Below are 11,948 nucleotides of genomic sequence, written 5' to 3' on the forward strand. Positions count from 1 at the left end.
AGATATCACTAGCACATTTGATAGATTCACCAATATTACCAATAACTAGTCAAAAAACTTCTTAAAAGCCTACCTAAGAACTGGAAGTCAAGGTGATTGTTATTCAAAAGGCTAAGGATTAAATGTCATCACACTTGATGAGATTTATGGCTCACTTCTCATTCATGAGCAAGAACGTAAGGAAGAAGAAGAAGAAAAAGATAAGAAAGAAGCCAAACAAAAAAAGAAAAACATTGCCTTATAGGTAAGCACTCTAGAAAAAGAGTTGAAAAATCTATCATGAATGACGATGAAAAGTTAGCCATGGTAGCTAGAAGATTTAGAAAGTTTATGTGACATAGAGATAAAAGACTTGGTACGAGAAATTATAGAAATGATCAAGGTTCTTCATGGAAAATCAAAAACAAAAATGAACCTAACAAGAATGATGTTGTAAAATGTTTTGAATGCAAGAAACCTTGTCACTTTAGATCAGAATGCCCATTGGTTAAGGAAGAAACCCCTAAGAAGAATAAAAAATTAAACAGAGATATGATGGCAGTAACCTGGTCTGACAATGACACATCTAGTTCAAAGGTTGATGAAGAGAAAGTGGAAGAAAGAGCAAATTTTGGCCTAATGGCTAAAGATGATGAATTCGAGGTATCTTCTAATCTTTGTGATATTTTAATTAATGAAGTTAAAGAAGAATATGAATGTTTATATGCTAAATTTGAAAAACTTGCAGTGAAGTATAAAGTTTAAAAAAGGAAAACTACATCTCTTGAGGATGAATTAAAAAATTAAAACATGACTTCAACTCTGTTTTTGAATAGAGAAATTATAATACCCCGTACTTTGATATGGTGATAAATAAAATTTATTGGATGCCAATTGAGGTTAATTATAATGTTTAGAAATGATGAAAGATGAATGGAATAGTTTGGGATAAAATATTTCGCACTCGAGGAAATAATATTAAAATATTAATATTTTATTCATTGTCAAAAATTTTTCATGAAAAAGGAGTATATGGTCAACTAAGTGGGGGAGAAGAAGAATGAGAGAATTTTGGAGAAAAATGAAGTTAATGGGGCCGCATGTCTTTATCGAGTAAAGATAGCGCGGGCAAATAAATATTTTAAATATTATAGGGACACCGCGTTGGAGTACAAACTTCATACTTTGTTTGTACATGTGTAGAAGAAGGTAATAGAAGGAAATTGGAGTTAAATGAGTGTTGGGATGACTAAATTAAAATGGAAAGAAACAAAAAGGATAAAATGGTAATTTTACTTGAAGTTTGGTCAAAGCTTCCAAAGGAAGCTTTGACTCTGATTTGTTTCAGCCCAAAACCATTCTTATCTCCTCCAACAAGATATTTTTTCCTCTTTTCCTCCTTGCTCCACACCATTCTTGAAGCTTCTATGCCATTTTCTCTTTGTCCACCATGAAACCAAGTTTTCATCATTTTCCTTTCCATGTTTTTTTTTCCTTTCTTCTCCAAACTTCTTGAGCATTAAATTTACAACCTTTAACCCCAATTTCCAGCACATCTAAACCCTAGGAGGAGAAGAAAGAAAAAGAGAGAAAGGAAGAAAAAGCTTGGTTTTGGTGATTCAAGCAAGGAACGGTAAAAATTCTTGTTTTTTGTTTGAGTAATCTTTGAAAATGAGTTAGTGACTTAGAGAAATGTCTTGTGGCAGAAAAGATTGGCTTGATTGGAGAAAATTGATAACATGTAAGCCAATAAAACCATGGGTACATGAAGGACTCAAAGTGGAAAAGGAAAACGGTAAGCTTAACACTATGTTTTAAAGCCTACGGTTAATTAAATATTGTGAGAAATTATGGTTGTTGAAAGGATCTATTTGCCTAAGCTCTTTGAAAATTATTAAGATTGTATGGCATGTTGTTTGAAAGAAATGAAAGAGGAATATTGTGGATGGAGGATTGAGAAACAAAGTATTGAAAGTTAGATAGATAACGATGCATGTAAACTAGGAAATAATCGAGTGAAAGTGAGAATGATTGTTGCATGGAAATATAAGATAGATTTAGGCAAAAATTATTTAGAAAGGTTGAAGTAGGCACGTGACATCATAAATAAGTTTCCGGTGATATAATCTAAGGAATTACGTAAGCAATGGATATAAGTAATTTTAGAAAAAATGTATTAAGATGTGAGTTAATTGAAGATGGTTTCATGATAGGATGAAAAATATAAATTTGAGCAAGGATTAATTGATTGAAGTGCTACCCGTATACATATATAATTAAATATATTGAGTTCGTATTATTGTTAGGAAGTGCAAAGATAAGGTTAGAGTATTGTGGTGGCGTGCCGGAGTAAACAACGAGCGACCGGCCAGTGAAAATAATCAGAGACACCTTTAATCAAATAGCGATGTAATATCCCACTATCGTAAGGTGAGTGAACTTTCATTTCAAAATGTTTTGGGGAAATGTTTATGTGTTTCAATGAATCATTTGGAAATTTTATCGGTTTTTGCTTTAAAATTGCCTGGGAACAAGCCCTTGATAAAATGTTTGATGTTGTTAAATGTGAAATGTATAATGTTGATATATATATATATATATATATATACTATGTCATAAATGGTACCATTGTGTGGTGATTGTAACCGTGCATGTGCAGAGTGGGCAGTACACATGCCAGTTGAATGATAATGTTGTGATAATTGTAACCGTGCATGTGCGGAGTGGGTAGTGCACATGCCGGTAATGATGCACATGAGTTGGGTGAGATAGGGTGTCTGGCTATGTGCACGATATGGGGGGATGCACATGAGCCAGGTGAGGTGATTGTGGTGTATGTGCTTATATATATTTACTATATAGAGATGTTTGGATTTAATATGTGATTGCATTGACTATTGAAAACTTGAGTATTGTCAATGTGTTCAATTTAATGTGCAATGTGGCATGAGTGGAATTTTCCCGATGGTAGTGAAAGCCCCTTGGATTTTATCTGGCTAGAATTTTGTTGCAGCGAGAATGCCTTTTCGCTACGGTGAGAGTCAATCTATTATGCTTGACTTGCTTGAATTCTACTAAAGTTTTCACTTCTCAACTTCTTTGTTGTTCATGAGTCTTTTGTCATCAAGTGACTAAACGACCAAAGGTTTGAATGAGGGGTTTTTAAATAGAAATAAACTAAATTGCATTGTTTTGAACTTAAGTGCATCATGATTTCTAAACCTTCCTTAGCGTTGCTTGTTCCTTTCCTATGTTCACTCACTGAGTTTATACTCACGTTTTTAAAATTCATGTTTTAGGTTTCTTGATTTAAAGGTGATTGGATCCCAAGACGAGGTGCTCTTCCCTATACATTGCTCGGTAGGTTTAATGTGACACTAAGTGTTATCAATCGTGCCCAGAGTCACTCCGCTAACGTTCAAGGTCTAATTATGTGTATATGAATATTTAATGTGAACATTATAGAATCATTTGTTAATCTATTTATGAATATATTGGTGGATGATGCCATTATGAATGTATGATTGGGTTTTATGAATCGTTTTCAAAGAAATGGTATTTGAACATTTCGAGTTTTGGATTCTAAAGGAATAGGGATTAATGTATAAGATCAATTAAGTAGGCTTGCTTGGGCTTAGTGGGCTGAGCCCATTAGGCCCTTGTGCCGGTCATGGCCTGAAAATTGGGCTGTGACAGAAATACTCTTCAAATTGAATTTGAGCAATCACAAACAAATTTTGAACTTTTGAAATTGGAGCTTCAAAACAAAAATGAAGCCTTGCAAAAGATATTAGATGGAAATGTTGCTCTTAAGGCCTTGACGAAAGAGACACTAAGAAGAAATGTAAACTTTAAAAGAAGCATTCATGATTTCTCATCTAGGTGTTATGTATGTGGCAAAAAAGGTCATCTCTTTTATGAAAGCTATAATAAAAGAAAAAGCCTTCCCAAAACTACAATGATTTGGGTGCCAAAAAGTTCACATGTTATAACTAACCTTCAAAGACCCATCTAAGTATGGTTACCTATAAAGAAAGACTAAAAATCTATTTTGTAGGTTGAGCTAAACCAAAAGAAAAATGTTTAAAGGCTCAACTAAAGAAAAAGTAGCCTTGGTACATGAATAATGGTTGCTTAAGGCATATGACAGGGAATGAAATGTTGTTTGCTCAACTTGACAAAAAGAAAGGTGGTATAGTATCTTTTAGTGATGACTCAAAAGGTAGAATTCATGGAATAGGAATGATTGGTAAAAACTCTCAAGCTCAAATAAATCATGCTTCTTTGTCAAAGTTTTAAAGCATAATCTATTGAGTATTAGTCAACTTTGTGACAAAGGTTTTGAAGTATGTTTTAACTCTCATAAATGTGAAGTAATAGATATTAGAACTAACAAAATTACATTCATTGGGGAAATAATTAAAATCATGTATGTAATTTTTCTTGAAGACCTTGAACTAAAATGTGAGACCTATCTTATGGTAAATGATGAGAACACTAGCTGGTTTGGCATCAAAAACTTGGACATGCAAGCATGCATACCATTTCAAAACTAAGAAGAAAAAAATCTAGTTATTGGACTTCCTAAGTTTTTAAAATGATGAAATTTGTGATGCATGTTAATTTGGAAAACATTTAGAACTTCATTCAAAGCTAAAAAGTCATATCAACCTCTAGACCACTTGAGTTATTGCATGTAGACTTGTTTGTACCAATTGACATAACTAGTTTAAGAGGTAAATCATATGGTTTTGTTATAGTTAATGATTCTTCTAGATATACATGGGTTTATTTTCATGCTCACAAAAATGAAGCATTGCCTACATTTGCTAATCATTGTAGGAAAGTTCAAAATGAAAAGGGACTCTTTAATGTTAGATTAAAAGTGACCATGGTGGTGAATTTGAAAGAGATGGATTTGAAATTTTTTGCAATGAAAATGGTTTTGATCACAACTTTTTTGCACCAAGAACACCCCATCAAAATGGAGCTATGGAAAGAAAAAATTGAACTTTAAAAGAAATGGCAAGAACCATGTTTTGTGAAAGCAACTTGTCAAAATATTTTTGGGCAGAGGTTATTAACACAGTAACCTACATTTTAAATAGAGTTTCCATTAAAGCCTTGATTTCTAAAACTCCTTATGAATTGTATAAAGGTAGAAAACTAAATATTTTTCACTTAAGAAGTTTTGGAAGCAAATGTTTTGTCTTGAATAATGGAAAACACACCTTTGGAAAATGTGATGCTAAGAGTGATGAGACCATCTTCCTAGGATATGCATTAAATTCACAAACATATAGAGTATTTAACAAAAAAACTTAAGTTATGGAAGAATCTATCCATGTCATTTTTTATGAAACTAATGTTGTACAAAAGAAAGCTATAGTTGATGATGATGATATAGAGGATCTTGGAAAACAAATGAAAAAGATGAGCTTGCAAAATAAGAGAAATGATGGAGAAAGCTCTCAAGAAAGAACACTAGAAGCTCGACCTCTTGAAGATCCACAAAGAGTTAAAAACCAACACAATGATTTGCCAAAAAGTTGGAAATATGTCAAAGATCACCCATAAAAGCATATTATTGGTGACCTTTCAAAAGGTGTAAGAACCAGAAGTAGGCTTAGAGAAACTTGTGAATATTTAGCTTTTATCTCACAAGTGAAGCTTAAAAATTTCGAAAAAGCAGGAAAAAAAGAGAGTTGGATGTTAGTAATGCAAGAAGAGCTTGGACAATTTGAGAGAAACAAAGTCTAGACCTTAGTTCCAAGGCAAACTAATCACTCAATTGTTGGAACAAAATGGGTGTTTAGGAACAAACTAGATGAACAAGGCAATGTGATAAGGAACAAAGTAAGGTTAGTTGCTCAAGGTAATAATTAGGAAGAAGGTATTGACTATAATGAAACCTTTGGTCCTATTGCTATATTAGAAGGTATAAGATTATTACTTGCTTATGCATGTTTCATGCATTTCAAACTATTTAAAATGGATGTGAAAAGTGCTTTTTTAAATGCTTTTATTCAAGAAGAAGCTTATGTTAAACAATCCCCAAGCTTTGAAGACTTTAAGAGAATTAATAATGTTTATAAATTGTAAAAAGATTTGTATGGACTAAAACAAGCTCTTAGAGCTTGTTGGTCCCGTTGGAGTGCGAGAAGGGAGGTGAATAGCTCTAAAAAATTTTAAGCTCAGCCCTTTTTGAGTGATAAAACTTTTAACCAATTAGAAGGAGATGGATGTAAAGCTTGTGGTAACTAAAAGACACTAAGTAAGAAAGGGTAGAGAGAAGTGAACATTGCAAGAATATTTATAGTGGTTTCATAAGAAAGGTTTAAAACTTTTCTTGGTTATAATTAGTTACGTAAGAAAGGTTTAAACCTTTTAATAGTTAAAAGACACCAAGTAAAGAAGGGTACAAAAAATTGGATAATGCACAAGTATTTATAGTGGTTCGATTCCCTTGACTTGCATCCACTACCTTGACCTCCTAATCAAGGATTTTCAACCCAACTTCATTATATTAGTGGAATTAACAACTTCCACCAAGCTTTTACATAGTAAGCGTCTAACCCAAGCATTAATCCTTTACAGCAAGCTTTAAAGTACTTCTCACACTCTAATTTCCCAAGAAATAGAAGAAAAAGAAGTACAACTATGACTCTTTCCAAATCAGGAAATATTATAACTAAGCTCAAATACTTTTTCTGGATTTAGAATAAAAAACAAATGTTTTTGGTGAAGGATATTTAGCGTTTTGTTCAAAATGACTCTTCTTCCTTCAAATCTCATTTCTTTTATTGTTAGAGCTTCCTTTTACACTTGGAGAGTTTGCTTTTTCTATTGGTAGCAATTTTAAGCCATTGGAGACAACTCTGATGCCATTCTAGCCATTATTTTGTTCTCTAGTACTTAAATTCAAATGGGTTTATAAAGTTCGACATACTGGTTACATGTAACTCTAACTGATTATAGCTTCTCTGCCTTACACTATCTTGCTATTGTTTTCTCTACTTTAACTGATTATAGAAGACTCTAATTGATTAAGAGATCTCTATCTTCAAGCCTCTCTACTTCAACAGACTTCTTCTAACTAGTTGACTCACCCCTTAATTGATTAAAGCTTTACTTCCTTCAACCTTAACTGATTAACATATATTCTAATAAAGTAGAAAATCTTTGGACTTGAATTTCTCCATTTTGGCTCCTTTCAACGATCAACTATCTTTTCAAACTTGATTTTGGTGCTTGAGTGTGCTAAGTCTTTATGCTCTAACCAATTAACATGACTTTGTTTTCAACTTCTAGCACTTCCTTAATCAGTTAAGCCTACTGCTAACTGATTAAGGCTCCTTTGTTTTACTTTAAGTCTGTGCCTAGTTATGCCTTAACTGATTAACGCTCCATGTTAATCAGTTACTAAAGTTCTATCTTTATTAATCACTTTACTCTTTCTTTCTTTAATTGATTAACTCTTTTTTAAATTTAGTGTCATAGCCTAAATTCCAGGCTATGATCGGCGCATGGGCCTAATGGGCTAGCCCACTAAGCCTAAGCAAGCCTATTTATGCAATCCTAATCATCATTCTAAACCATCATTTCTCAAACTGATATTGTAATTCTCAACTAAAAATATTTCAATAACATTTTATAGTAACCCAATACTCATAATTGTATTATGCTAACATAGTATCAGTCATTTGCCATCTTATAGTGGCTTCAGTAATCAAATATACATATTTGATTTTTAGCATGAATCTTAGTGGTCTTCATTACTTATACATGTACACAAGCATAAGACTCTTGACCGTCAGCGGGGTGACTCTAGGTAAAGATACAGCTACTGAGTTGTCATAGTACCGACCAAAAAGATGAGCATACGTGGACAACTTAATCTAGGTCCCAACTACCTTTGAATCTGAAAACATGAAGTTTAAAAATGTGAGTATAAACTCAGTGAGTGAACATAAGAAGGGAACAAGCAATCGATAGGAAGAATTTGGAAATCAGATGCACTTGTTTCAAAAACAATGCAATTGATTTAATTTCTTACTAAAAAACCCCTCATTTAAAACTTTGATCAATAATCTCATAGTGTTGTAAAAACCCATGATCAATCCATGAATTTAAATGGGTGAAAAATAGGTCAAAATCAAGCAAGGTAGCAAGCATATGGCAGCAAGTTTCTCGCTGCAGCAAGAAACAGTCTCAGTTTGCATATATTTTAGTTTTTCTATTATATCTCCCACTGCAGAAATCCAATTGACCTAATTTTTAGACCATTAGAAATCTAAGAGGTAGGGATAAAACTTTTATGATTACCATTTTTCCTAGTTCTGAACCGAAGGTGGACAAACTTGTTGTCAAAGTGGAAGCATTGCACCAGAATTTTGGGTCTACCCTAGAGTTTCTCGCTGCAGTGAGATTCATTCTCGCTGCAGTGAAAAACAGGGCTGGTTTATGCCCGCACCACCCAAGAGTTTCTCATTGCAGCGAGAATTCATTCTTGCTTCAGCGAGATTCAGGGCAGATGATAATTAAGGCATTCTCGCTGCAATGCGATTCAGAGCAGATGACAATTAAGGGGTTTTCACATGCCACAAAATCCATCCTTACCATATTACACATCAAAGTGAACACATTGACAATAATCAAGTTATCAACATTCAAAACAATCACATATTATAATCATAAACTTGCTATCACATATACATATATCAACATAAATCAACAAGCACACCACCCTACTTCATTCATCGTCATGTGCACTCCCTACTGGCACATTTCAACATCATTAGCTCATGTGCACTCCTTACTTGCACATAGCTGGGTCATCATCGGCTCATGTGCACTCCCTACTCACATATAGCCTGGTCATCATCAGCATATGTGCACTCCCTACTCGTACATAGTCGAGTCATCATTATCACACAACATTATTCATCAATGCACAACACATATTCATATATATATATATACCAACATAATATAGAAGCACATGGATTCATCTTTTTACACATTTCAGATTTTTCAAAACATCAAAACATTTTATCAAAGGCTTGTTCCCATGAATAATTTAATGAAAACCAAGTAAAATCATTTAAATGCTTCATCCCAACACATATGTATTTCCCAAAAACACTTTGATGCAAGTTCACTCACAGGTCTTGTTGATTCTTTTGCTTGACTCTAACCTCAACTAATGCTCCAAGTGGACATGTGAGGCCTTGTTAGAACCTATGCACACACAACACCTTTGTCGCAACCAACTCAAATTGGCATTAATATAATTCCAAAAGCTTTTTCCTAATCAAGTTCTACTAGTTATTCCTAACTAGCTTCTAATTGCCATTAAGTGGCTAGTTATTGTCAGTTAAAATCCTACTACACAAGTATACGTATCGAATAGATAGTATATTAGCAAGCAGGGTATCGATCCCACAGGGAATTGATCCTAAACTTTACTAAGTTCTAATATTAGAACAATTTAATCTTATCCAAATAATGAAAATTAAATAATTAATTAAAACTAAAATTAAAACCAACAAGAAAAATCAAAATAATAACTTGAGAAAATATCCAATCAATAAACCTAGGATTACAATATCCCTCACACTTCATCTAAATCTTACCTCTCTTCCTTAACTTATTTCAATGGGTTGAATTGCTAACCTAGAGTCCTAAATTATTTATAAAGGTCTCCTGACTCATCTTATAAAAATATCTATTTTAATCAAAACACTATATCTATATGTGAATTGAAATTAAAATAGACTCATTAAGTGTAGGCTCTAATCTGGCTACATATGGCCTGTAGGTATATCCCTATCCTATACGCAAATCAATTAATATGATCATATGCTATCCCAATTTTAGTTTACTCTAAACTCCCTTTCCCAAGTTTGTTTAGGTTCCTAGATCAATTTAATTGGTGGCCAAGCAATCAAAAGCATTAAGAACAAATTGGAATAAACAATTCAAATCCCATTAAAAATAAGTAAGAAAGAGATTAAAAACTTAGACTGCATGTGAGTTCAATTGCATTCCTAGAAAAAGAAATTCAGCTACTCATAATTACAAAATAAAATAACATTATAATAAATTTAACCATTGAAAGTAACAAGAAAAATAAAAGCTAAGGAAGAACACAAAACAATTATTGCCGACTTGATCTCCAAGTTTCAGCCTCAACTTCTAGTTTCTTGAATCTCTCAAAAGTTATCTCTAATGTTATTAAACATATCCTATTTATCCTAATAGACTAAACCTAAAGTTCCTTAAGCTGACCTAGGGTTTAATTGGGCTTAAAAGTGTAATAAAAGGCTCAAAAATCAATTATCAGTCTTTACAAATTTTCATTCCCGGCACAGTACGTCTAGCCATTTTCCAACGCTATGTTCTCTATCTTAAAAGCATAACTGGGCCAAGTGATCTTCATAAAAGTTTTATCTCTGTCTCTTAGCTTTCCAATGGTCTAAGAATCACATCATTTGGAGTTCTGTGCCTCGAGATAAGGCCAAAATACTGAAGCATATGCAAGCAGATTCTGGGTCTGTCTACACCTTACTTTCTAAAATTAAGCCCAATCACTTTTAATCCTACAAAAGAAATATAAAAACTAATAAATAATAACCAAATTAGCATGAATAACATAAAATTAAAATAACTAACTTAAAAGTAACCTAATTATAAAAACAACTAAAAATAAGTAAATTATAATTGAAAATTGAGGATTTAGCTAATATTTAATAACAAAATTGGAATAAAATAGTTCTATAAAATAGAATTATCAGTTATTCACACTACTCTAGTCACCCTAAGAGTGAATAAACAACCTCAATGATAAAACACTCACAAGCCCCATTGTTAGCCATTATCAACAACTAAAGAAATTTAACCTTAACTTATACTCACCTTGATGGTCTTTGTAGTTGCATTCACTTTCAAAATTCTTCAAGCTAACAAGGGAAATCACTCTCTCTCTCTACATGTCCAACTAGTGAGAGGAAGATGGAAGTAAGACTTTTTAAGGGTTTTAAGGTGAGAGAGTAAAAGAGCATAAAAGGTTCTATGAAAAAGTGCTCAAAAGCATGAAAATTGAAGCTAAAGAGAGAAAGTTATGGAAGCTTTAAGGGAGGCTCCCATGGAGATGAAGAAACGTGATAGGGGAAAGGAAGCAGAAATGGTTGGAAGTTGCTGGAAATTTAAATATTTACATCTAAAGTTTATCCATTTCTCACATAAATTACCAAAATGCCCTTAACATGGTGACTTTGTCTTCCTCTCATCCTTTGTGCAACCTTTTACTCTTTTGACACTGGGTCAAGGTCCATAATAGTCTAGAAATACTTGAGTTCACGAAAATATAAAAAATTAGACTCGAGATGCAAAATGACCATTTTGCCCCTCCTATGGAAATTATCATTATTTTTATCTTCTTCATTTATTTACTATCATAAACATCATTTATTCAGTCCTTATGCCTATTTAGACCTTAATAGAAAAAAAAAACCCACTCGTAGGAGCTCACCAAGAGAAATTATGAAATTACCCTTGGTCTGCATTATCTTGTCTATTTCTAGTTATGTGTCTATGGAGATCGAGATTTCACAGGTTCACTTTTGAATTACCCTTTTTAACTCAGTAATTAACCTAAATTGACATCCGTAAACTTTACTAGCTATCGTATCAAAATACGAGGTATTACATTTAGCAAGCTTCTTAACTTTCCTTTAATTGCCAATTTTGTTTGAGAAATTAAACTAAATCTTGCACACTTAAGTAACAAGGTTAGACATTAATAAATGAGAAATGTTTTGTTGTCATCAAAAACAAATTGAGTCAACGTTCTCTTCCTTTTTTGATGATGAAAAACACTCCTAGATTTATAGTGCAATGTATGTCTATAAAAAGAATTTATGTGCAGATTTGGGATTGGTCCCCCTAAATATGTGCTCCCCTAAATG

Source organism: Theobroma cacao, chromosome 10 (assembly GCF_000208745.1).
Source record: "Theobroma cacao cultivar B97-61/B2 chromosome 10, Criollo_cocoa_genome_V2, whole genome shotgun sequence".
Classification (NCBI taxonomy): domain Eukaryota; kingdom Viridiplantae; phylum Streptophyta; class Magnoliopsida; order Malvales; family Malvaceae; genus Theobroma; species Theobroma cacao.